Below are 27,402 nucleotides of genomic sequence, written 5' to 3' on the forward strand. Positions count from 1 at the left end.
CCACTACTCAAACAAGCGAAAATCCCAGAAGATCCCTATCCATCTAGGCTTGGGGATGCCTTTACTTCTGGCCTCTCAGGTTCACTGGTCTGCCATTATTTGGTCATTGTCTCTCTACTCAGCGGGTCAGTATTATCCTCTACGTACACAGGACAAAAGAGAAGATTGTGGAGCTGAGAGAACCCTTTTAGGTTTTCTATTGTTGTGATTGGCTAGTCAAGGGCATATTAGTGGATGTGCTCATCAATGTTCTGACATTGTGGCCTCGAAATAGTTTTAAAAAGTCCAGAAGAAGGTCATGTTCTCTCCCATTAACTACTGCAACTGTAGTAGCATGTCATAACCATTCAAGTGTTGTGCACTTTTAATGTTGGTCCTAAACCCACCAGGGTGTGCTGAGCTTGCCAGGTAGTATTTCCTGTGTTGCTGAGGAGGTGACTTTGGTTACTGCAGTGGGGGTGTTTTGAGACCACCAGTAGGGCACAGCAGCAACCTCATACTCCCAACACTACATGACAGCTGCATTTGGTTTGAGGCTTTCTGTCAGATGCTAGGAGACCCCTAATAGTTTGAGTGTCCCCCCTCTTTCCACATGTATTTTTACATGAAAAATAATAGCTTCCCAGTTTACTTTCAAAGCAAATGACAGACATTTGTAGTAAACAGCATGTACAGAATACTGGCAGGCCTATTCTGTTGACTGATAACCCTAATAGAGTTATCAAGGCATGCCTTGTAGACTATAATGGCATCACCGGTTGGTCAGAATATCTGGGCCACTAGCTCCTGACATGAATTAAAGAGAAAAAGCTTTTGTTCTGTCACTCAATGATCATTTCTTCTTCGTGGTTAACCCCTCAGGCTGTTTGGGTCTTTAGTGACATCTTTCTCATGAAATGGAGTGAGGGAGGGATGGATGCTTGTAAAGAGAGAAGCTGCCTCTTCTCTTCCCTCTGTGAGGATTCTGTCACAAGGGAGAGGTATTTTTAGGACCCACCCGGCTCTTCAGAGTCACTTAATTTGCTCCTCCTTATTCTTCGATGTGTGGTATATTGAGAGGCAATCTGTCCTCCCATCACCCCTATGGGAGTAAATCAAATGGATGAGGGGCTGTTTCTCTACCCCTCTCTCCCTGGCCATATTTCTTCTTTCACTGTAAAAAACTCTGTCACCTTTCATCAGGCTGTGCTTGGGTGCTACAGAGGTAGAACTTTGGCTTAGACACAAGGATGACCTTTTCCCTTCTGTCTGGTTAACTACCATGTTGTACAGTGGTGCATAACTCCGGTGCATAAGCATAACGTCTCTGGTTTCTTGGTACTGGTGCTGATGCTTAGCATGTTATTACACAGCCAGTTACTTTCATTTCCACTTGCCTCCAGTACCCGTTCACATGGTTAGTGGAGCTCAGCTGGAGCCAGCCAGCCCACCAGGCCAGGAGGACTACAGCAAAGCCTCCCTCCCTCCCTCCCTCCCTCCCTCCCTCCGCTGCTTTGTGTTCAGGGCTAATTAAATCCTAGGCTTTATGTATATCATTAACTGAGACCTCACTCTACACACCACAGCTCTCTCTCCCAATACTTGACATCAGCAGCTGCCCACTGTAATGTCATTGTATGGCTTTTGTATGCATCTCTGTCTCATACCTTGGTGGTCAAATATTATGGCAATTTGTTTTCAGGTTGTATTTTTGATAGTGAAATGGTTAGGAACTCAGGAAGGGTGTTGTAACACTGCTCCCTCCTCTGGGGTGAAGGGGGTGAGGGTTCATCCACATTAGGGTTTCTCAACGATTACAACATCAGGAGCCTCTGTCTCAGTTAGTAGCCTTGTTACTCAACCCTTGTTGTTTTAGGGAAGTGAGGGAACCCCGGTACATTCTGGATTTATCTCCAATTTATCATCCAACAGTCGTCCTCAGGCCGTTTGTGTGCGTGTGTGTGTGTGTGCTAATTGCGTGAGAGCCTCACAGTTTGCCAGTCCAGCGTACATGAATAAATGTTCAGTCTTATGATTGACATGCGAGCATAGGCCTACATGCAGTGAATCCCAGTGATTCGGGTCTAAAACTCATGCCCTAGCTGAGTTTCCACTGCTGTGCTGAATAAGTTGGCTTTTCCCAACATGAAATATCAGTTTTCCAAGCCCTTGGGAGAAAAGCAGGCTTCCCCTTTTGTCACAGAGTCTTTCAGGCCAAACAATGAGTTTATACCTCCACTTTTGTCTGCATGTATTGTGTTATTTATAAAAACAAGTGGAGAGATGGAGAGAAAGAGAGAGAAGATGGCAGCCACACCGGGCAAAATGTCAGGAGTGGATTGGAGAGCGTTTACATAAGGCCTCTCTTGTGTTGCGCTCCGAAGTAGGCCTGTGACATATCTCATGTTCAACGCCTCACTCTGGTGTTGGGTATCCTGTTTGAAGTGAGAGGCTGTCGGCAGAGGACGCTGACTTATGGCTTCATTGGTGACCATTACAAGGTCCTGGGGAAACGAACAACAATACTGCTCTGTGGAAAGGGGTGGCAGTTCTAATACAGGTAGTGTGTGTCACAGAGGAAGAGGTTATGTCAGGCTTAGTCTTTATCAGGATATCGTCATGGCCACTCGCTACTTGGTTCATATACTGTGTGCGGAGTTTGAGCATGGTGCCATTCTCCAAAAGTTCTCAATGTTTGTTATCTTGGTGTCAGAATAATCTGACATGTTACATTTAAAATATATGTGTGTTAATCACTTGAGGATAACAAAAAATAAGTTACATTAAAAAAATATATGTTTTCCTGTTAATAAATTGTGAAAGATAACCTAAGTCTTACTGTGCAATGTGGAAAGCTATTTTCTAATGTGACTGAAGGAGACCCTGAGAAATCATTTTTCTCAGCCAAGCTGTTGAAACTCTAACTGGGTCATTTTGGTCTTTAATGGACGCCCGTGCTATAAAAGGCTTGATTAGATTAGTTTTGATTTGATTGCGGCATGAGTAGCCTGTGTATGAGTAGCCTGTGTATGAGTAGCCTGTGTATGAGTAACCTGTGTATGAGTAGCCTGTGTATGAGTAGCCTGTGTATGAGTAGCCTGTGTATGAGTAGCCTGTGTATGAGTAGCCTGTGTATGAGTAGCCTGTGTATGAGTATCATTTGGAGGGTGTTGGTTAGCAGAGGCCTTCCTTAGAGCGTGGCTTCTCTGTTAATAACATGCTGAATTAGCCAGCCTCACTGTACCCTACTGAGTTCTACATGTTTTATTCATATCCTCCTAACAGGTGTGAGATGACAGGTGTTGCTGTTTTTCCCCCTCTCATCTCAATTCTACTGAAGTTGTAAATTGGGTGTTACAATGGTGTCGGACAACGTGCCCTATAGCGATTAGTGTTAAAATAGAATGTTGAGTCCTTTTTGTGTAGGTGACCCCTAGTTAAAGCAGTGCCTATGTATTTGCAGTGTGTTAGGACACAGGCGATTGGAAGGGGGACAGTCATTTATTCATTGAACAAGTGAAGGCAGTGAGGAGTGGGCTAATGAAAACTCGTATCCCTCTGACTCCTATAAATTGGCTGGGAGGTGTCAAGTATCTAGAGCTACGTCTGCTGCCCCTGCCTGGTCCATCAGGTTACACTACAGTCAGTCAGACAGACACCCCACAGCCCCACCCTCTGCTCCAGTCTCTCCCAGCCTCCAGCCTCTCCTCAAGGACATATGCACACAGGGAGCCCATCAGTGAGTCAGAGCCCAGAGAGGATTCTGTCTGGAAGTCAGTCATTGTGACATTTCAGATTGATTAAAGAAAGATTGATTAAGATATTACACTGTTATTATTATGACTTATTATCAAAGATGACACCTTTGGGTTCTCCAGTCTCATAAATCATATTTGACAGGGAAGGGGATGGGAGGTGGTAGTCTGATATTGTCATTCACAGCCAAACCTTGTTTCCCTCCCTGCGAGAGTTATTGGAGCCTGGCTGGGCCAGTGGAAGTGGGGAGACTAGGGAGGCAGGGGAGGACAGCAGAGGGGCACGGAGGCAGCCTCTCTTTGTGTCACACCCTCCACTGTGCTTTTCATGAAGAACACTCATTGTGTGATTTCATTTAGCTCTGATGGCGGTAGATGGAGTATAACAATGTATTGTAGACTGAGTGTTACATCACCGACTCTGGTGATGAGCAGTTCTCGGTGGCTCAGGTCTTGACCTTTGAGTACTCTGTGGCAGTGTGAAAGACACATGCCTGTGGTCAGAATGTGCCTCCTCATCCTCCCTCTATCCCTGTGACCGGCTGAATCTTGAGCGAAGGGCCATACTAGTTAGATGACTGCAGATGACAGTGACAGACAGGGTAAAGAGACTAGAAGTGATGAAGGGGGACTGTGCCATAAGTCACTTCTGGGGGGGGGTGAAGGACTGGAACGAGACTCCTCTGCCTTCCACATACTCAGCAGTTTAGCATTCTTAGAAGTCATATTTGTGGAAGGTTTCCTCCAACAGCTTTGAGCATCCCAAGAATCCAAATGACAGACAATGTTTGGCTCCTTTTTCACCTGTTTGAATGTTCTCATTTTAAGTCCGAGGAGATGTTTGGTGAGCTTAGGTCAGCTTTGTTTTCGCTAGTTGTGGCTCTGCTAGGTGTTTTTGAGGTTGACGTCATAAAAGGTTTCTCTGGAAAATTACAGACCACAAGTCTACAGCTCCCCTCCCCCTTCTGTCTAATCTGACATGTGTATAATTTACCTCTCCAACCTGGACCTGGGGCATGGGAACTCACATCTGCTGGACTGGCCCCAGTCACTTGACAGAAAGCCAACTCCTTTCTGGCTCTGCTGTACTGATACCCAAATAACTCCCCAGGAGTTTCAGTTGGAGTAAGCCTGCTGCTGTTAGATTTTGTATTGTGTTAGTATGTGTGTACCTTTCAAGGAATTGATATCACTGTACAATAAGTACAGCAGCGAGTCTTGAGCCAACAGCCTAATCACCTGTGTTAATTTGGAATATGTTCGGTGCCAGTCGGTGGTTCAAAGTAGATGTTTATCCCCACAGTAGTTGCACTTGTTAACTAACCTTAGGCTGATATCCAGCTAATCAGTGACATCAGTGTGGGAACCAGAGTTATTTTCCCACCAGCAGCATCCACATTTACTCACAAACTGTGTGTGTGCGTCATCATCATCATCATCATCATCATCATGTGTTCCTTATGCAATGCAGTCCACATTCTGTAGGAATTTGCATGTGTCCGTGTCTGTCTGTGTCTGTCTGTGCGTCTGTCTGTGTCAGTGTGTGTGTCTGTCTGTGTCTGTCTGTGCGTCTGTCTGTGTCAGTGTGTGTGTCTGTCTGTGTCTGTCTGTGTCAGTGTCCGTGTCTGTCTGTGTCTGTCTGTGCGTCTGTCTGTGTCAGTGTGTGGGGAGTATGAACTCTAATAACCCCTTGATGGTCCCCTGTGTGTTTCCCCTCCAGGTTTCCTACACTCTGATCGTGGAAGCGTGGGACTGGGACAATGGTACACACAGCAGCAGTGGTAAGTACAGTAGGCTTCAGCTTTCCAGGTATTTACTACCACATGTAAGGAGAGCCGGCCAGGCCTCAGTGTCTCCCATGAAAATAAGTCATTAGGTTAGGGGTGAGGGACGTATTTAGAAGTGATAAGGGTTCTACACTAACTTTTTCCACTGGTGGCACTGGCGCTACATACTTTTTCAGTTGGTGGCACCAGCACATGATTTGGTGGCACCAATTATTTATATATGGTTTTTTTGACATCATAATTAATAATGACCTGGTCTGTGTTCCATAATGTGCCTGCATTTCAAACAGAACCAGGCTAATAATGAATAACCATCTTTTAAACTAGTACACTGATGAAGTCTGTCCATTTGGTAGCTACAGTGCCTTGCGAAAGTATTCGGCCCCCTTGAACTTTGCGACCTTTTGCCACATTTCAGGCTTCAAAACATAAAGATATAAAACTGTATTTTTTTGTGAAGAATCAACAACAAGTGGGACACAATCATGAAGTGGAATGACATTTATTGGATATTTCAAACTTTTTTAACAAATCAATAACTGAAAAATTGGGCGTGCAAAATTATTCAGCCCCTTTACTTTCAGTGCAGCAAACTCTCTCCAGAAGTTCAGTGAGGATCTCTGAATGATCCAATGTTGACCTAAATGACTAATGATGATAAATACAATCCACCTGTGTGTAATCAAGTCTCCGTATAAATGCACCTGCACTGTGATAGTATCAGAGGTCCGTTAAAAGCGCAGAGAGCATCATGAAGAACAAGGAACACACCAGGCAGGTCCGAGATACTGTTGTGAAGAAGTTTAAAGCCGGATTTGGATACAAAGATTTCCCAAGCTTTAAACATCCCAAGGAGCACTGTGCAAGCGATAATATTGAAATGGAAGGAGTATCAGACCACTGCAAATCTACCAAGACCTGGCCGTCCCTCTAAACTTTCAGCTCATACAAGGAGAAGACTGATCAGAGATGCAGCCAAGAGGCCCATGATCACTCTGGATGAACTGCAGAGATCTACAGCTGAGGTGGGAGACTCTGTCCATAGGACAACAATCAGTCGTATATTGCACAAATCTGGCCTTTATGGAAGAGTGGCAAGAAGAAAGCCATTTCTTAAAGATATCCATAAAAAGTGTTGTTTAAAGTTTGCCACAAGCCACCTGGGAGACACACCAAACATGTGGAAGAAGGTGCTCTGGTCAGATGAAACCAAAATTGAACTTTTTGGCAACAATGCAAAACGTTATGTTTGGCGTAAAAGCAACACAGCTCATCACCCTGAACACACCATCCCCACTGTCAAACATGGTGGTGGCAGCATCATGGTTTGGGCCTGCTTTTCTTCAGCAGGGACAGGGAAGATGGTTAAAATTGATGGGAAGATGGATGGAGCCAAATACAGGACCATTCTGGAAGAAAACCTGATGGAGTCTGCAAACGACCTGAGACTGGGACGGAGATTTGTCTTCCAACAAGACAATGATCCAAAACATAAAGCAAAATCTACAATGGAATGGTTCAAAAATAAACATATCCAGGTGTTAGAATGGTCAAGTCAAAGTCCAGACCTGAATCCAATCGAGAATCTGTTGAAAGAACTGAAAACTGCTGTTCACAAATGCTCTCCATCCAACCTCACTGAGCTCGAGCAGTTTTGCAAGGAGGAATGGGAAAAATGTCAGTCTCTCGATGTGCAAAACTGATAGAGACATACCCCAAGCGACTTACAGCTGTAATCGCAGCAAAAGGTGGCGCTACAAAGTATTAACTTAAGGGGGCTGAATAATTTTGCACGCCCAATTTGTCAGTTTTTGATTTGTTAAAAAAGTTTGAAATATCCAATAAATGTCGTTCCACTTCATGATTGTGTCCCACTTGTTGTTGATTCTTCACAAAAAAATACAGTTTTATATCTTTATGTTTGAAGCCTGAAATGTGGCAAAAGGTCGCAAAGTTCAAGGGGGCCGAATACTTTCGCAAGGCACTGTAAGTTAGTCTCGCCATTTCCGATGTTGAAGAGTTATTGAGGGGTTAATGTATCATGTTTTAGAACGAGAAAGCGGCCAAAAAGCGGGTTCACTTTGTAATGGAACACTTTGTATGGAAAACCAAGTTGAACAAACATTCAATGTTGTCTTGCTCATAGTAACCGCACATGGTTTTACCAAAACAAGCGCAACCAACAAACTAGCGCAAAACCCTTCAATTGAAACGGTGTGAAACAAACGAAAACTCTTAAATCTCTCATAAAAACGGATCAGAAATTAAATCACAGAAGCAGTAGAATTTCTAAACCATAACTTCAATGACTTTTCAAGGACCAAAGAGCGTAGAGGTGAGATCAATGGCTTACGTAACCTGACAAGGCCTTTGTGTTTTTCCAGCCAGTAAACATGCGATACACACCAATCCAAGATTCTACAACACACTTCGTGTTTTCAGTGCTGCTTAACTTAGCCTTGAGAGTCAGCTCTAGATATTCACAGGAACAATGCATCTTCACACAAAGCAGCTTCATAGCAGCACAAGAGGAAGAAAAGTCCCCAATGCAAAGCCCCAAGCTCTAGATTGAAATGGACTGTCGATTTGAGCCGCCATAGACCAACCACAGCAAACAGACCAACACAACAACCAGCTCACCTCTCTGTCTCAGTGTTTGACCCTTCAACATGCATGTGCACTATGTCAGGTCAGTCTGTCAGCGGTAATCCCTCCACTTTCAACTCTGCTCACTTTTAGTGGTGGTAAGTGAGCGCATCAAACCTTTGTCTCTATAAGTCACAAGGATTTATAACACATGTTTAATCTGTTGATCTACACAGCCATTGTCTGGGATGTGGTGCATTCCTCTGCTCCAGGCTGGCCGTTCATATTGCCAGGCTAGTTCCCACCCAGCTGGCTTGAGGGACTCTGCTCCAGGCTGGCCGTTCATATTGCCAGGCTAGTTCCCACCCAGCTGGCTTGAGGGACTGTTTGTGCTCCATGTCTCTATATAAAACCTGTGAGCACATCACCTCGTTAAGCCATTAATTATGGACCACAGCTCTTTTTTTCTTTCCACTGATGTCTGTCTGCTAATTACCGTCCCAGCAGCTGCTGTGCTACTGCACACCACTTCATTATCGCAGCCTGGACACTGACAGGCAGCCCTGACACTCTGACAGCCCTACTGCTGCTAAATTAGCCTGGACACAATGACAGGCAGCCTGTTATAGGGCGCCTCTGGACTAGAGGTCTTCAAGGGTCCAAAAAGCTTTCCCCACTGCCCCGATATAAATAAATAAACGGAGACCCGTTCCCAATAGAACCAGGGCAGTGGACCTGTTCTGAAAAGCCCTGTGGAAAAACAGACCCAAACAGACCCATGCTGGTTCTGATCCCAGAGACCCATTCATATCTGAGAGGTGAGCGAGAGAAAGAAACCCCCAACTGGGGCACTGCCAGCGAAGATCAATAAACAAGTGATATTGGCCAGATGATCCACAATTACTGAGGTGTCCTTAAAAAATGTCTTTAACAAATGATAAAACAAACGTTTCATTGTGCTTCAATATATGGCATAGTAAAAACGGTATAGCCTTATTGTTTTTTAATTTCCTAAAAAAAGAATTGTCCACCTCACGGATCAGCTGTCAGAGATTTGAACACTAAATGCATCAGGGCATTGCATGACTATAGGCCTAGGCGTATGATATGAATATTTAAAAAATACATCTAAGGGAAGAGAAGCCCGAGAGAGGCCGAGAGGAAGATGGAGCTATAATGCAGCTATGTTCCTGACACCAACATGCATTTCTTTATCCTTTTCAGATAGGCTACTATTATACAGGTAGATTAAAGGAGTAACTCTGGTACACCTAAAACATTCTTCCTCACCAAGTTAAACTGTCGGAGATGGTTGGAGCGCCGGCGCACACTGCCTTCATAGGGCTGCAGTAGCTAAGCCTAATAATAGACCTGCCACACCAAACCTTCACAAAAGTTTCTTAGCTTTGTTAGGGTAATATGAAAAGTAAGTCAAGTCATTGTTTACAGAGAAAATACGAACAGGTTGTTGTATTGCTCCCGAGTGGCGCAGCGTTCTAAGGCACTGTGATCGGGAGTCCCATAGGGCGGCTCACATTTGGCCCAGCGTCGTCCGGGTTTTGCCGGGGTAGGCAGTCATTGTAAATAAGAATTTGTTCTTAACTGACTTGCCTAGTTAAATAAACGTTTTTAAAAATTGCTGCATTAAATTACGTTAAATAAAGTAAGTTAGAAAATTGCATCAAACCTGAATAGTGAGTTACACACAGTCCATTTGGCCACCAATATTCTTCTCATCTTTGTCCACCCACGGAGGACCTTCCACTTGTCGGCTTCTCTTCACTGTACACTTTCTCCTCTAAATTTCATTTTACTTCAATGAAAAAGGCCTCCATCTTTGCAATCAACAGTAGCCAAAGGCCAAGGTTCCTTTCACTCGCTCTCTCTCTCTCCTCAGCAGCAGGCGCACGTGAGGTGAATGGCCGGAACCAGTTTCAGCTATACATTTTATTGAGTTGCAATTGGACACAGATAACAAGCTCACAACGTTCTCACCACCTCATACATTAAATTAACAGAGGACGGGTCAAATTGGGGCTAGTCGATAGGGCAGTGGACTGGATAGGGCAGTGGGCTGAATAGGGCATTGAGGGCAGTGGGCTGGATAGGGCAGTGGGCTGAATAGGGCAGTGGGTTGGATAGGGCATTGGGGGAAGTGGGCTGGATAGGGCAGTGGGCTGAATAGGGCAGTGGGTTGGATAGGGCATTGGGGGCAGTGGGCTGAATAGGGCAGTGGGTTGGATAGGGCATTGGGGGCAGTGGGCTGGATAGGGCAGTGGGTTGGATAGGGCATTGGGGGCAGTGGGCTGGATAGGGCAGTGGGCTGGATAGGGCAGTGGGCTAAATAGGGCAGTGGGTTGGATAGGGCATCGGGGGCAGTGGGCTGGATAGGGCAGTGGGCTGGATAGGGCAGTGGGTTGGATAGGGCACTGGGGGCAGTGGGCTGGATAGGGCAGTGAGTTGGATAGGGCATTGGGGGCAGTGGGCTGGATAGGGCAGTGAGTTGGATAGGGCAGTGGGTTGGATAGGGCAGTGAGTTGGATAGGGCAGTGGGTTGGATAGGGCATTGGGGGCAGTGGGCTGGATAGGGCAGTGGGCTAAATAGGGCAGTGGGTTGGATAGGGCATCAGGGGCAGTGGGCTAAATAGGGCAGTGGGTTGGATAGGGCATTGGGGGCAGTGGGCTGGATAGGGCAGTGGGCTGGATAGGGCAGTGGGTTGGATAGGGCATCGGGGGCAGTGGGCTGGATAGGGCAGTGGGCTGGATAGGGCAGTGGGTTGGATAGGGCATTGGGGGAAGTGGGCTGGATAGGGCAGTGGGCTGGATAGGGCCGTGGGCTGAATAGGGCAGTGGGCTGAATAGGGCAGTGGGTTGGATAGGGCATTGGGGGAAGTGGGCTGGATAGGGCAGTGGGTTGGATAGGGCTCAGGAAAAATAGTCTAGGTTAGTGCTGTTTATCCTCCAGGGAGCCCCAGCAACTGGCTCTGTGTTTAAACACTAAACAGACAGGCTGCCCGATGTTTCTTTATTAGGTGGTGGCATGGCTATTAGTGTTAGTGTTTCTTAACACACAGTTTAACACCATCAGAGAACGATAGAGGGGATGGATAAATCGAAGATGATCAGTGGGCTGCTATCAGGACTACTGGTAAATGAAGTTTAGAAAAGGTTGTCTTGAGGAGTATCTTGTTAATCAGTTAATGAGTGAGCTAATGTTACTTGACTACTAATGATGTGTCCATATCTAAGTTTAGCATGCTGAAAACAGCCTGACAACAGACATCGGCTTAAGACGACCATGCCACTAGTCACGCACGACTAAATGATCTTGGCTGTTTGAAAACAGACAATTATGTCGCTCTTGACTTGGTCAACTGTGTTGAAGCCCCCTCATTGTTTGTGTAAGCCCGTGTTGTAGTCACCACACACACACCCCTTCTGCCTGCTCTCCCTAGTAACAGCGGCCTCTCTCTGAGTGTCTCCTTCTCCGCTGACAGAGCCCATGATTGGTCTGTATTTTTATATCTAATTGCTGGAAATGAGCAGAGTGAGTGCTTGAGTTTTCAGGTGGGAGAGTGACTGATAATCTGTGCCAGTGTGTTAACTCAGTAAAATTGAGAAAATCAGGACAGCAAGTGACAATTTAAATAATTGTCAGTGTTTTTTAACTTCTTTATCATGAGTTAACTTTGGAAGTACGCATGGCTAGCCTGGACTGTGTAGTAAGTAAGATAGAAAGAGATAATACAATAGTAATATCTGCATTACTGAAGGTATACAGAATCCATCTAATGAGGAGGACTATAATTCTGACTCCTGACTACCTGTCCAATATCAGCACACAATATCAGCACACTATCCAGCTAGGGGTGAGTACCTGTTGTTTGCCCCCTCTTCAGTGCCCAGTCCTGGGCTGTGGATGTGGCTGTAGAAGCCAAGCCAGTTGGGTCATAGTGTTTCTGTTTCTTGAGAAAGAAACGAAAGGCCCTTTCCTATGTCGCCCTTCCTCGTCTGTTCCCGTCTCGTATTATTTCCGTCCTGGCTCCGGAGGAGTCAGAGCTGGATTTCCTGAGAAAGGGCAGAGAGGGAGGGAGACGGACAAAACGCATTTCACAAGCAGGAAAACTTTGAAAAGCATTTGGTTATCAAGCTCCCGCAGCTCTGGCCCTACACCCTCTATTTGTGTTTATTTTCCTTCTTTTTTCTTTCATGCTCTTGGAAACAGTGGTGTTTGACCTCGGGTCACCCTCTGATCTTCAGCAGCAGATAAACAACAGTGTTCTCTCAGATGAGCTTCTCTCCTGCTTCTAGACACAACTAGGACTTGTACTGAGGCACACAGGCATACATTGAATAAGGGGCTAGCTGGAATTCCCTTTTTTGACTATGAAGTTGCACGCATGTTGTCAAGCGTCCATTAAAGAATGATGATCAAATCTCTTGGTTTTTGTTTGTTCATGCAGGTGAGGATCTGTTGATTGAGCGAAGTGTCCGTAAAGAAAGGATCAACCCTGGAGATGACAGACAGACTATCCAATACAACGGTCTTACAGCCAGCTTTGAGTACAGCATCCGCGTGCGCTGTGACGAGAACTACTATGGCAGCAAGTGCAACAAGCTGTGCCGGCCACGTAATGACTGGCACGGCCACTACGTGTGTGACCAGTTTGGGAATAGAGGATGTATGGAGGGCTGGATGGGGACTTACTGTACAACAGGTGAGTAGGGGAGCAGCCTGATTACAATCCATGTGCAAGACATTTCAGAGTCAAAATTCACACAGTGAAACTAATGCTTAGATATCCCTCTAATGATATTAGGAGTAAATGTGTGAATCCTTTTGTCAATGTTTCACAGCTATCTGCAAGCAGGGCTGCAACCTGCTGCAAGGAGTCTGCAGTGCCCCAGGAGAATGCACGTGAGTCTGGGGTAGCTTCATTCTTTGTACCACTGTGTCCATTGACATCCCTTTGACAGAGATTTGGATGTATGGGCTGGATAATGGGCAGGATCTCTTTTTGAGTTCAATGAGGATGATAATGATGACACAGGATTGATCGCATACCAGAGCTTGACCCCCACATTCCCCACTCCCCTCCCTGTCCCACCTCGCTATGGAACATACAGTGTGTTACCCCCCTCAGTCTGATCCAGGAGCTATTGTTCTCCTTCCTGTCCCAGACCTGGTCTGTAGCTCTAGTGGCAGCCTGTTTTTCACACAGCATTTCCTCCCCTCCTCCATTGGTGTGTCATGGCCCCTCTGCCCATGTCTGCAGCCCCAATCCCCTCTTCCTATCCTGGGACTGTTTTGGCTGGCACACCCCACATGGGAGTGTGGACTCAATCCAGCAGCCTTAGTCACGTACATGTTTAGTCTGCACGCCTGAACCAACCAAGTATTCCATTTCAAATCCTCTTGTATGACCACCTTCTTGTGTATCTCTCTGATGTGAGTACTGTACCACACCTATAGATCTGTTCAGTGGGGATAGCTGTGAGTAAGAGACCGGTTTGATTTAGTTCTCATAAAAGAGAGCATTTCTCATTGAAAATGGCAGGAGGAGTGGAACAAAGATTTGAACTGTGGCTGAGCTAAGAGCCCTTCATTGATGGGTCTGTGGTAAGGTGGTTGTTTGGTAATGGTAATGCCACCCTAGCCTTGTGGCCACCATGGTCTCTCCCTGCTCCCACTGTGACCATGGCCTCTCAATGCTGCTACTGCTACTGCTGCTTATTTTGGGAGAGAAAAAAACTCCAGGCCACTCTTGAACGTCTAAAACTATGCAGAAATGATAATGGTCCTGTACGTTTTCAATAACTGCCCTTTTTCTGTCCCGCAAATTGCTTTTGACAAACAAATCGGTCCAGAAAACTGATGTGCGGCCCTCCACTGAATTTTGAAATCCCAATATGGCCCTCGAGCCCGAAGTGGTTACCCACCCCTGTTATATAGCTACTGTATACACTAACCTCAGCACACTAACATACAGTAGCACACCACTGCACACTTCAGTACTTTTACACATGTACAGTAGTAGACTACAACACAAAGTAGTACTGCACCGCGTCTTGTGTGACTGCAGTGCCGTATACTACAGAACATGTTAGCACACAGCACCCAGCAGTACATTCACTCCCTCCAGTACAGCATTTCAACTAGTAGTGTAGGGTTTGGTTGGTGTCCATTTGCAGGAGAGTGGTCTTAAAATAGCCCAGAGAGAGAAGTGACAGGACAGGTGGGGCAAGGTTACCGCTGGCCTTGGAATAACAGAGTGCTGCCATAAACCAACAGTATTAGCTAACCCTTCACCGTCCGCCACCGCTAGCTTGCAATGCTGTCTGTCTCAGGAGGCTCCGTCCCCGTCCCTGGCCCTCTGTCTAAGATTAGGAGCCTCAGAAGGGAAGGGGTGTCACTGGTCACCTAGATGAAGACACTATGTCTGGCTCCTGATGGAGATTACCTTGAGATTTACATGAACAGGTTTGTCATGTGGTTGATGTATTGCAGAAGGCTTTGTCCTATGAGTCTTGGTTCAATTATGAACCATCTATTAATGGGACTGATGAATTTTTCAAGATGTAGCAAAGCCCAGTGTCACAGTGCCTGTCCTGATGACATCCGTGCGTTTTTGACTCCTTCCATGTTTTGCACAAAATATGCACATCATATTAAGACCAGACAATCGGTCGTCCGCTCCTAATGTCTACTGGTGTCTCTAATCTGTCTTGCAGGTGTACGTACGGGTGGCAGGGTCCATTCTGTGACAACTGCCTGCCATACCCAGGCTGTGTCCACGGGACCTGCGTCAAGCCCTGGCAGTGCACCTGTGAGAAGAACTGGGGAGGCCTGCTGTGTGAAAAAGGTAAGAAGACAGAGTAGACCTGTCCCACCGTACTTTTAACACATCCTCTACAGTGACCCCTGACCTCACTGTAGTGTCACAGAGCACAAGGTCACCTCTGAGAGCCCCTCAGCAGCAGGTGGTCAACAGAGGTCAGTTTAGATTGACTGCTAGAAACCGGATATCACTTACAGAGTTACAATATGGAGAGGAGGATGGAGAGACGACATTTAGCAATGTGTAACAGTACAGAGGTAGGATCTTAATTTGAGCCAGTTTGCTACAGCAGGAAATGTTCATGTTATAATTAGTGGACATTTTTTGTAGGGCTTGATACGTTTTTCATTAGCGCAAATCAAGTCTGACATTTGAAAGTGGAAATGACAAACTTTAGAAGCCCTTTAAAACCTTGAATACACAACAGTTTCCTGCAACAACAGGATGAACAAATTAAGATATGGCATCTGTATGCCTCCATGTCCGGCCCTTTCAAGTCTTGTTATAACAATGTATTCAGTCTGAAACATATCCTTTACCATCTTAACCCTTTGGATGTGTTCCCATGAGCCCATTCCAGTGTACATGTAATCCTTCCTGTATCATTCTCTCCAGATCTGAACTACTGTGGGACGAACAAGCCGTGTAAGAACGGAGGAACGTGTATGAACACGGAGCCAGATGAGTACAACTGTGCCTGTCCTGACGGCTACTCAGGCAAAAACTGTGAGATAGGTGAGTCAGTCATTTACTCCTCAAACAACTGGCCAAGGATGACAAATTCAATTATGTCAGTGCCAATGTCCTAGGGTTGATAGTTTGCTTGTATATTTGGTTGTATTTGTGCTAATCCATGTCATCTGTCACTTTGACACATCTCTCTTCACCTGTCTGTCTACTTATGTCCAGCGGAACACGCCTGCGTGTCTAACCCCTGTGCCAACGGGGGCACCTGCCACGAGGTACCGTCTGGGTTTGAGTGTCACTGTCCTGCAGGCTGGGCAGGGCCCACCTGCGCTAAAGGTGAGTGAGTCACGATCTTGCCCCTCCCAAAGTGTGTGTGTGCCCCCATGTTTTTACAAAGCCGAGCCTTAACATCATTGCGTGTGTGTTCCAGACACGGACGAGTGTGCGTCCAACCCCTGTGCTCAGGGTGGGACCTGCATCGACATGGAGAACGGATTTGAGTGCCTCTGCCTCCCACAGTGGGCTGGGAAGACCTGCCAGATAGGTAAGCCTGGAATGGAGAGGTGATGGTGGGGGGGGGGTTTGCATGCTAAATTCAATTACGTGTTTGATTTGAAGTGATTGTGATATGTTGTGATGTGTTTTTGAATCTTGACTTGAAATCGTCGATAATGCCTCGTTCCATCGTATGCCAGGAATCTGTGCTCGTCTAGTATCTGGTTGTTTGTGTCTCTCAGCCTGTTGAGCCTGTACTAGTACTATGGCGTGGATACTAATTTGAAATTGGTGTATGCATGTCCATGTAGAAAGCTGGACATTATGTGTAACCCGAACCAGGTGACTTGAGTAAAGCTATAAATAACACCTAGCCTGGCAACAGCTAGCCTTGGGGACGGATATAGCCTGACAGGGGGTTATCTTTGGCTACAGACTGGGGTAAAAGGGGTATGTACTCTAGTCTCCACCAAGAGCAGAGCCTCACCCCATCACTGTTTAGCTACGTGGAGAGGAAACACTTGTAAACACGCTGAGGGAGGAACACAAGCTCCGGGTCTTGTGTTACGCGGTCCATTATTTTCAGTGCGCAGGCGGTTCCCCTTTCAGTGAGCGAGTGGTACCTGAGAGAGGGGTGTCAGGTGTCCGCAGCCCAACAGGTGCTCCTCACTTCTGAGGGAAAGCATTTGTGTTCTGGTCAGTCCAGGGAGAGGGTGTTAGTGACCATTGCCTTGTGAACTAACCACTGGGAGAGCTCTGGATGTCAGAGAATAGGTCCATTCAGAAATAGTGTAGGGAACTAAAATAAATGGTCAGGGTAGGAGGCAGAGACAGCAAAATGGATGGCAAAAAATGCAATCAAATGTAACCGAGTTGATAAAGTTCTCTAAAGGCAGGTGTAGCCTTGTACTATAGAGATCTGCTGGGTGGTGGGGCTTGGATGCTGGCTCTTAGGTCTATCTGTTTCCTTTCTCTGTCTCTGTCTCGCTCTGTCTCTCTCTCTCTCTCTCTCTTTCTCTCTCTGTCTCTCTCTCTCACTCTCTCTCTGTCTCTCTCACTCTCTCTCTGTCTCTCTTTCTCACTCTCTCTCTGTCTCTCTCTCACTCTCTCTCTCTGTCTCTCTTTCTCACTCTCTCTCTGTCTCTCTCTCTCTCTCTCTCTGTCTCTCTTTCTCACTCTCTCTATGTCTCTCTTTCTCACTCTCTCTGTCTCTCTTTCTCACTCTCTCTCTGTCTCTTTCTCACTCTCTCTCTGTCTCTCTCTCTCTCTCTCTCTCTCTCTGTCTCTCTCTCTATGTCTCTCTTTCTCACTCTCTCTATGTCTCTCTTTCTCACTCTCTCTGTCTCTCTTTCTCTATCTCACTCTCTCTCTCTGTCTCTCTCTCTCACTCTCTCTCTGTCTCTCACTCTCTCTCTCATCTCTCTCTCTTCACTCCGCAGACGTTAATGAGTGTATGGGGAAGCCTTGCCTCAATGCTTACTCTTGCAAAAACTTGATTGGTGGATATCACTGTGCCTGCTTTCGAGGATGGGCCGGCCAGAACTGTGACATCAGTCAGTATCAATCAATCATGTGCCTCTGTCCCCTTTGCCTGCAGTTAGCTCTGTCACCTACTTGGGCCACTGGCCTACTGTCCTGTTCCTATCTCAGGCTTTCTGATTTATTATGGCCTACAATGCTTATCTAGATCCATGGATCGTGTTTTTACATGGCTATGAGAAGCACATCCTGTAGATATCTTTGAAGGTTTTTGTCAACCTCACTGGCTTTCACTGCATGCACTTTAACCAACAGCATCATGTCTTCCTGCATCTTGATAGTTTCTTTGAAGCATTAACCAAGTTGCACATCCTATGTTTTGTTTGTGTGTCACGTGCCTGCTACCCCTGCATGTTCCCCTGTCCTATCTGTTGTACTGTATTTGTAAGGTCTCTCTTTTCACCTCTGCAGATGTCAACAGCTGCCATGGACAGTGTCAGAATGGAGCGACTTGCAAGGTAGGAATCTGTATTTAATAAGGCAATCTAGCCACCGTGTTTGGTGCCCCCCATTCATAGTATATCTATGGTTGACATCATGGGTATGAAATCCACTGAGTGACATGTGTTTTTCTCACGCTTCGTACAGGAGGGGCAGAGAGGCTACGTGTGTGCCTGCTCACCGGGGTTTGTGGGCCGGCATTGTGACATCCAGAGGAACAGCTGTGCCAGCGGCCCATGTAGGAACGGGGGCAGGTGTCACACCCTGCTGGACAGCTTCATGTGTGAGTGCCCACATGGGTACACTGGCACCACCTGTGAGGTGAGCTTACAGTCCTTCCCAGACCTTTGACAGGTCAGATCTTCTCTTTTATACACAACCATGATGTATTTATACGTCTATCCATTCATCCACCCTTTCTTCCGGCGGTCCATCCATAGGTGCAGAGCAACCCGTGCAGCCCTAACCCGTGCCAGAACCAGGCCCAGTGTCACAGTCTGATGGATGACTTCTACTGTGCCTGTTCTGACGACTTTGAGGGCAAGACCTGCTCTGAGCTCAAGGACCACTGTAAGACAAATCCCTGTGAAGGTACAAACCAATCTATAAACCTATTGCTGTCATCTCAATTCCAATAACTCAACCCCTTGTAAAAGTGCTAACCAGGCAGTTCTCTTGTCTAGTTTAAACTGAAACCTGCTCTTAAGCTGCTCAGTTCTCCCGGTCAACCTCTAGACCAACACTCATTTCAACCCAATCCTCTCAGGCCCATCTCACCAACAGTCTCTTGTCGTTCCTTCTGTTTTGATCCCAGTGATTGACAGTTGCACTGTCGCCGTGGCCACCAATGGCACACAGGAAGGGGTGTGGCACATCTCGTCCAATGTGTGCGGCCCACACGGACGCTGCATCAGCCAGCCTGCTGGGAACTTCACCTGTTCCTGTGAACCGGGCTTCACTGGAACATACTGTCACGAGAGTGAGCAGACACACACACCATCATCATCATCACACTTCATCATCATCATCACCGTCATCATACCATAAGACTGAACATCCATGGTCCTTACTGTATGAGTATCATCATCGTCTTCCTCATCCTCCACATTCTCTTTCATACGTCTCTCCTCCCCCACAGACATAAACGACTGTGTGCCGCCTCCCTGTAAGAATGGAGGGACCTGCATTGACGGGATTAGCTCTTTCCAGTGCTTTTGCCCTGACGGCTGGGAGGGCACGCTGTGTGACATGGGTAAGTTTGAGTGTGTGTGTGTCCCTGGGTGGTTTTAACGTACCTCTCCATTGGTGTGTGTTTCTCGAACTGATTCCCGGTGGTGGTGTTTCAGATGTGAATGAGTGCAGTAGGAACCCCTGTGAGAACGGAGGCCGCTGTGTGAACCTGCTCAACCACTTCTACTGTCAGTGCCAGGACAACTGGAAAGGCAAGACGTGCCACTCACGTGAGAGCCAGTGTGATTCCAGTACCTGCAGTAATGGGGGGACGTGCTTCGACCACGGGGACACCTTCCGCTGTACCTGTCTCTCAGGGTGGGTGGGCAGCACCTGTAACACAGGTGAGAAACCATTATTGCACGGTTCTGCCTATGTCGTTCAAGGAAAGGTTCAATAGACTGATCTGGTCCATATGCTCCATAGGATTCCTCTTGCTAATACATTTTGTGAATGTAGGTTCTAAACTCATCATCACTTGATTTATTTTGTCAGCCAAGAACAGTACGTGTGACTCTAACCCGTGTGAGAATGGAGGGACCTGTGTCGGAGGGGGTGATGCCTACACCTGCATCTGCAAGGATGGCTGGGAGGGGCCCACATGTGCTCACAGTAAGGCACCATGTACTGAACTATATCCAGGTTATAATCATAAACTAACACACTGATTTTAATTCTGTGTTATCCCCTTTTTTTCACAGATGCTAATGACTGCAATCCTCAACCCTGGTAAATTGAATTGAAATACTTGTAAAAGTCTTTTAAACCTCTTGGCTCCTGTACTGGTTCTCTTACAAGTGATGAGACCCAGCCTTCTTACCCCATTCCCTGTCCAGTAGCACACACACCCATATAAGATCATATTCTCTCAATGTTCTGGTTTTAAAACAGGAACACATGACTCCCACACACCGCTCATCTCACAAATCTAATTTAATGCTCAGAGATTTCCCATTAAAGTTTGTTCTGTGAAGGCGTGTGTGTGTGAAAGGGGAAGTGTGTGTATCCCTGACTCCTCTACAGAACACTGCAGGGCCTGACAGCTGGGTATTCCATGGTCCCGTGGATCAGAGGGGCTGAGTGGACAAAGGCTCCCGCCACCACAATGACTGACAGGGGGATTAGCACAGGGGGGCAGTGGGGTGGAAAGAGACGCCCCTCTCCCTATTCTTCACCGCTGACCCCTGAGCATGGGGCAGTGTAGGCAGGAGAGGGGGGCTGGGTAGCAGGGGGTACAGGGCGAGCACGGTATGGGGTCAGTTTGGGATTTACATATGAAGTCTGAACATTGATAAGGGATCAGCTTTAGAGACCACAGTCTCTAGTCCCTTGCCTTGGGATTCTGCTGTTGGGATCTAGACCTGAGAATGTGAATGTATTCTCTTTGTAGTCTGAGCCTTCAGGCTTGTGTATGCTGCTGCACCTGTGCCAGTGTTTCCTATGGGACAGGCTGACGTATTGATGTGTGGCTCTGTTTCCTCCCTGCAGCTATAACGGTGGTGTCTGTGTGGATGGCGTGAACTGGTTCCGCTGTGAATGTGCCCCGGGATTCGCCGGACCAGACTGCCGGATCAGTGAGTCCCTGGGAACCAGAGGGGTGTGGGGGGTCAGATTGGAGGGGTCAGGGGTGAAAGGGGACGGGGGAGTTTGAGCTGATTGTTTGTGAGGGACAGATTAGGAAGCCTTTAGGAAGCCTGTCTTAACCTCTGACCTCTCTTGTGAGGAGAGGTCAGCTGTATTCTGCAAACAGGTCAGTTCAGTCTTACATTCTCTGGGACAATCCTCTTTCCTTTCCCCCTTTTCAGAGAAGGTCTATTTTTCACGTGAGGATGCCAGACATGAGAACCAATAAGCCTATCCCCTGTTGTGATGATATTCTAGCTAGGTGCCTTGCAGTAGACTAGAGATATGTGTATAGTAATGTCCTCTTGTTTCCCCATCAGACATAGATGAGTGCCAGTCAACGCCCTGTGCCTATGGTTCTACCTGTGTGGATGAGATAAACAGCTTCCTCTGTGTGTGTCCCTTGGGCCGGGCTGGGCCTCACTGCCAAGAGTGTGAGTACACTGCAGCTATACACTCTTAGAAAAAAAACGTGCTGTCTTGAACCAAAAAGGGTTCTTCGGCTGTCCCCGTAGGAGAACCCTTTGAAGAACCAAAAAGGGTTTTACCTGGAACCAAAAAGGGTTCTCCTATGGTGATAGCCGATGAACCCTTTTGGATCCCTTTTTTCTAAGTGTGTAGAGAGAACACCTTTATTACTGTATCCATGTAGTGGGGGAACCTTCTTCCTTTGACCTCACGTGTGGTAGGAAGTGTTTCTAAGGACTGAGCCTGATGTTGCCTTAGTCCTAAACCTGCTCCTCTCTCTCCTCTCTGCAGTGATAGGGATCGGGAAGGCCTGTCGTTACTCCGGCCTGCAGTTCCCTCACGGCAGTCGATGGGAGGAGGAGTGTAATACCTGTCAGTGTGTCAATGGCATTGTGCGCTGTTCTAAGGTGAGACTTGCTTTTATTACACATAGTGACGGTGTGTGTGTGTGAGCTGCCTCCATGAACTCTGTCTGTGTGTACAGGTACGGTGTGGCCGACGGCCCTGCCTGCTGCAGAGAGGTGGTGCCGGTCCAGACAGTAGTGCCCCGTGTCCTAGAGGACAGGAATGTGTGGAACACCAATTCCTCACCTGCTTCGCCAAGCCCTGCCACCAGTGGGGCGTGTGTTCCACCCCGACCCCCCTCCGCCCCTCCACACTCAGTGTGAACCCAACAGTGGTTACCTGGACAACAGCTGTGCCCGCATCACACTCATCTTTAACAGAGACAAAGTTCCACAGGTGGGTACAGGTCATCATCATTTGATGAGAGATTTCATTTAAAAAACACAAGAAATCAGTTACAGATGGTTTTTTTACTAGACTTGAATCTCCGACAACACCTTCCCCAAACTTTTACCCGAGAATTCAAGTGAATGGAATTAGCTAGGAGCTGGCAGTCACTTCAGCCGCAAATGCTAATGGTTATCTCTTATCATTCTTTGTGTGTGTGTTTGCTAATCAAAGGGCACCACTGTGGAGAACATCTGCTCGGAGCTGAGGTACCTTCCCATCGCCCAGACCCTGGCTAAAGATTGCACACTCCTCATTCTCTGTGACCTGTCCTACTCCAACAGTGACGCCGTGGAGGTTGCCATGGTGAGTGCCTGACATCCCCCACCACCCCTATCCCACCTCAGCCCCCCACCTTCAGTCTCTGAGCTGTTGCCATCTGCCAATGATCCCCTCTTACCTCCTCCTCACCTCCCACGGTCGCCTGCAAGAATAGTCTCTCTCCCATCTCTTTCAGTTATCCCCGAGGACCACACCCCTTTGGGTTCTTTCTTTCACTTGATTAAATCACACACTTAATTGGTCATTGTAAATGGGATCCAGGGTAGACTTGTAAAAGTGGTGCCTTTTGAAGCGCATCGTCCTTTGCCTGAACATCTGGATGCCATTTAGCTTTACTTTGGTCCACCTTACTGTTACTGTGCAGTCGCTCCTCTCTCGCTTCTCATAGGCCGTGCGTATGAAATACCTCCCTCTCTCTCTCACTTTCTCCCTCTCTCTGGGACTGGCGTGGCCACCCAGGCTCTGCTCTCCAGTCAGACACAGGGGAAATCAGACGCTACAGGGCACTAAGCCCTTAATGGAGGGGATTAGGCCTTTTCTTGTGATGTAGTCATGTTTGGGGACGTATAGGAAAAGGAGTGGTGCGTCTGACGTCCTGGTAGCTTTGTACTGAGTTCAATAATGAAACTCCTTAGACCCTGTCAGGCTTACAGTCAAATGTTAGTTGTGCTTCCTTAGACCATTATGAAATAGTCTTGATCTCGTAGTGAACTCAACACGAAGTCACATCATTTCAACCTAATGTATTGTGGATCTGGGTTTTGCAGATTAGTCCCATCCAGCGGGTTCTGTGAGTTCCCAGTAAGAGGCCTGTAGTCCACCCTGAAGCCCATAGGCTGTTAAATATCAGAAAGGTGTGTGTGTGTGTGTGTGTGTGTGTGAATGAATGAGCTTCTGCCTACACAGAAAGAGGAGTATTGCTGACTGACTGGCTACTGACTGACTAGCTAGCCAGGGATCACCAGGGAGCCACATCTCTGCTTGTTCTCCATTGTTCCTCCTAATTGAAGTGCACAGCATCCAGCTAATCTCCCTCTGCTCCCCCTGGACTCTCTGGTCCACTTATTAGGCAATTAACTAGACCCGCTGGGTGTGAGGGAGAGGGGGGGGCGGGCGGGCGCTCTACTGTGTTGACTTACCATCTCTCCTCCTTTCTCCCTCTCCAGTCATATGATCAGGATGGTCAGGAGCAGAATGGAGACCGTGGTCAGATCCAGGAGGCTGCCAGTGCCATCGTCGGTGCCCTGTCCAAACGCCACAACAGCACTGTCATGCTGGCCGTGGTGGAGGTCAAAGTGGAGACGCAGGTCATGCCCCAGTCTGTGGGTAAGTGACCGGACTAGACTTGGTTTCACTGTCTGCATGTTCTTATACTGTGCTTTGATTAGGTAGCATTACAATACATGATAGTAAAAGTATAATTTTATGGACTTTCTGTCTCTAGACCACCTGGTGCCAGTGCTGTGCGTGGTGTTCAGTGTGCTGTGGATCTTCTGTATCGTGGTGTGTGTGTGGTGGACCCGTAAGAGGAAGAAAGAGCGTGAGAGAGAGTCTGCAGCAGAGGACAGCACCGTCAACAACCAGCTGGAGCCACTGAGGGTCAGCCTGCCACAGCACAAAGACAACCGAGGCAAAGACATTCAGCACGAATGTAAGAAACTCATGAACCCTCCAGACCGAACGTGTGACGGGGCCGAGGGAGACGAGGAGGAGGACGGAGAGGAGGAGGAGCTGAGGAGGGGAGGGATGGAGCTAGACAAGTTCTCCACCCAAAAGTGCTCCTTGGGAGGAGTGCAGGACAAAGTGATGGGCAAAGGGGGAGTGATCTGTACGACGCATAGTGCCCCTGTCAAACCCCCCCACCGGACAGCGTACAGCCCGAAAGACAACCGGTGTAAAAACCTCAACGCTGCCAACATCAGTGAAGACGTCAAAGACCATTATGTATGAGCACAGCCTAGAGGTGGGACCTCTCAAACTAAAGACAATGTCTCCATCTAATAGAAAAACACAAACACCAATAGTGAAGATTTCAGACACGTTTTACATTTAATTTGACATTCTTTGTCTGCAACATGGAGGCTCCTTATCTACTAAAAGCATTGCAAATGAACATTTCAGCAACCAAAAAAAGACCCGAATTTCAGTTTAAATCACACTGTTTTAAAATAGGAAAAAGGACACCTTTTTTTTTTGCTTTTCTTTTTTTTGTTTACAAACTGTCGCTCCCTTTAAAGGAGAGCTCTTCTTTTCACCGCATGTCACTGAGCAGTTTGTTTATGATGTGACTTTGGCGCGAGCACTGTCATTGGAGGACGATGGGAGAGCCGTTGAATGGCAGCTGTTGTTGTACTACTACATTACTACTAGTGCATTTAGTCCAGATCTGCCTTAACCCGCACCGTGGGCCTTTTCTTTGTTCTCTCGGTATAATAATGTCATTTGTATATGTAAAATGATGTACAATGTTATATATAAGACCCTTTGAAAGCTATAAGCAGTATATAACACCTGACGTCAGCATTAGTTTATAAGCATAAACATATTTTCCATGACATGTCGATGCTTCTAAAGATTTTATGTACAGTATATATCCCTTTAACGTGCATTTTACTCTACCACTTCCTGCAAGCCGAGATGCTTTATCATTTGCCTGGTAGAAAGTGCCTTCAGCCCTTTTATCATTTCATCTCATTCAAAACATTTATCCAGAACTTAATTCATATAAAGGGAAAATATGTCTTTTCACACCTCTTCATATCACCACAAAGGTATTTCTTTGAACAATGTATATATATGTAAATATAAAAATGGCTGTGTATATTTGAATTTAGTAACTTAAGTGACCCTTTTTATTATAGTTATTCTAAAGAATAAGATTGTTTTGTTTTTTTTTTATGATGTCATTCCGTTTTATTAGTGTCCGTTGACACAGGGCTGGTTTTATATACAGATATTATGGACAATATCAAGGGTCCCATTGACAGAAACAAATGATTATAAGTGCTTGTTTGTTTTGCTTTATGATTTTATTTTGTTTACAACACTTAAAATAGTGAGTAAGCAGAGCTGTTAGTTCTAGTTCTAGGCTTGTCCTCGTCTGCTGCTTTAGTAGGAGCTATCTGTTGGGAGTTTCCCTAATGAATGCTGGCTCACCATGTCCCATTCACTATGCTACTGTATGTGAACATTAGAATGTCCTATTATATTGCAGGGGTGTACCAGTGCATGGAGGGGTTAGGTTGATCTGACACAGAAACAGTGCTAGCAGGCTTTCAGCATCGTGATTTAGGTCGGAATCGGGAGTAACTACAATTCAATTCAAGGCCATTATCAGATCAATCCTGTGGTTTAATTGTCGTCTGGGATGGAGCCTGATGGATACACTGCTGCTTTTCAGCAGTACTCAGTTACCAAGCCCTGCAGTGGTGCATTGGGTTTCTGCTTTCAATACTGGTCTAATGAAGGGAACAAGTTTTATTGTTGTTGTTGATGTTGTGGTTGTTGTCCAGTGTTTGTATTATATCCTGTTTCTGCACTAAGACAGGAAGAGAACCCATTGAGCATTACCTCAGTGGCGATAGTGAAAATGATTTTTGTTGTTCTTTACAGTTTCATATTGTTATTCTCTGACAAGAACTGTCTTTCAAATGTTTTGATGATAAAGGAATTCAAATCATTACCAATATCCAGTCAGCATAATCCCACTAGCCCCAGAGCATGGGCTGAATGTGCAGAACATTGTAATTATTTTGTACAAAAGAGCAGTTGCATCTTGGTTTGTTAGTGGAATTTGTGTTTGTTCTTAGAACAATCCATTTATTTATTAAAGTATTTTATACCAATATCTTTGTTTTGTCCTCTTTATATAGCATTGGAATATGACCTTACGTTTCAGTTTTCCCACTCATTCCCATTAACCGTAGCTCTGGAAATCAAATAAAATGTGTTGAATTTGATTTGATGTGTTTACACTTTATCGATGGCGCTGAATCTGCTGTTCCTATAAGATGAATCTTTCTCTAGCTGATTGGTTGTCTGTCTACAGACAGACACCAATTCAGAACCACTAATAAGGTACGTCCCTTGCATGCATACATTTGCCCTTATAGGCCAAGTGCAATCAAAAACGAGATTGTCCTGTGTTTTACACTGGCAAGAACAAGGATGTGAACCCTTTGGAAATACCTGGATTTCTCCATAAATCTGTCATAACATTTGGTCTGATCTTCATCTAGGTCACAACAATAGACAAACAGTCTGCTTAAACTAATAACACGCAAACAATTATACATTTTCATGTCTTTATTGAACACACCGTGTAAACATTCACAGTGCAAGGTGGAAAAAGTTGATGAACCCTTGAATTTAATAACTGGTTGACCTGGTTGGCAACAATAACCTCAACCAAACATTTTCTGTAGTTGTGGATCAGACCTGCACAACGGTGAGGATGAATTTTGGACCATTCCTCTTTACAAAACTGTCTCAGTTCAGCAATATTCTGGGGATGTCTGGTGTGAACTTCTCTCTTGAGGTCATGCCACAGCATCTCAATCGGGTTGAGGTCAGGACTCCAGAAGATGTATTTTCTTGTGTTGAAGTCATTCTGTTGTTGATTTACTTCTGTGTTTTGGGTCGTTGTAGTGTTGCATCACCCAACTTCTGTTTAGCTTCAATTGGCGGACAGATTGCCTAACATTCTCCTGCAAAATGTCTTGATAAACTTGGGAATTCATTTTTCCGTCAATGATAGCAAGCTGTCCAGGCCCTGAGGCAGCAATGCAGCCTCAAACCATGATGCTCCCTCTACCAAATCAAATTTATTTATATAGCCCTTCGTACATCAGCTGATATCTCAAAGTGCTGTACAGAAACCCAGCCTAAAACCCCAAACAG

The 27,402-nt window shown here is 46.3% G+C and overlaps 1 pseudogene; it reads left to right on the plus strand.

The window, feature by feature from the left end:
* LOC115146150 (protein jagged-2-like) overlaps positions 1-26,348 on the plus strand; it is a 28,408-nt pseudogene extending 2,060 nt beyond the window's left edge.
* Positions 26,349-27,402: the final 1,054 nt, after the last annotated feature.

The sequence above is a fragment of the Oncorhynchus nerka genome, linkage group LG18, assembly GCF_034236695.1.
Source record: "Oncorhynchus nerka isolate Pitt River linkage group LG18, Oner_Uvic_2.0, whole genome shotgun sequence".
Taxonomy (NCBI): domain Eukaryota; kingdom Metazoa; phylum Chordata; class Actinopteri; order Salmoniformes; family Salmonidae; genus Oncorhynchus; species Oncorhynchus nerka.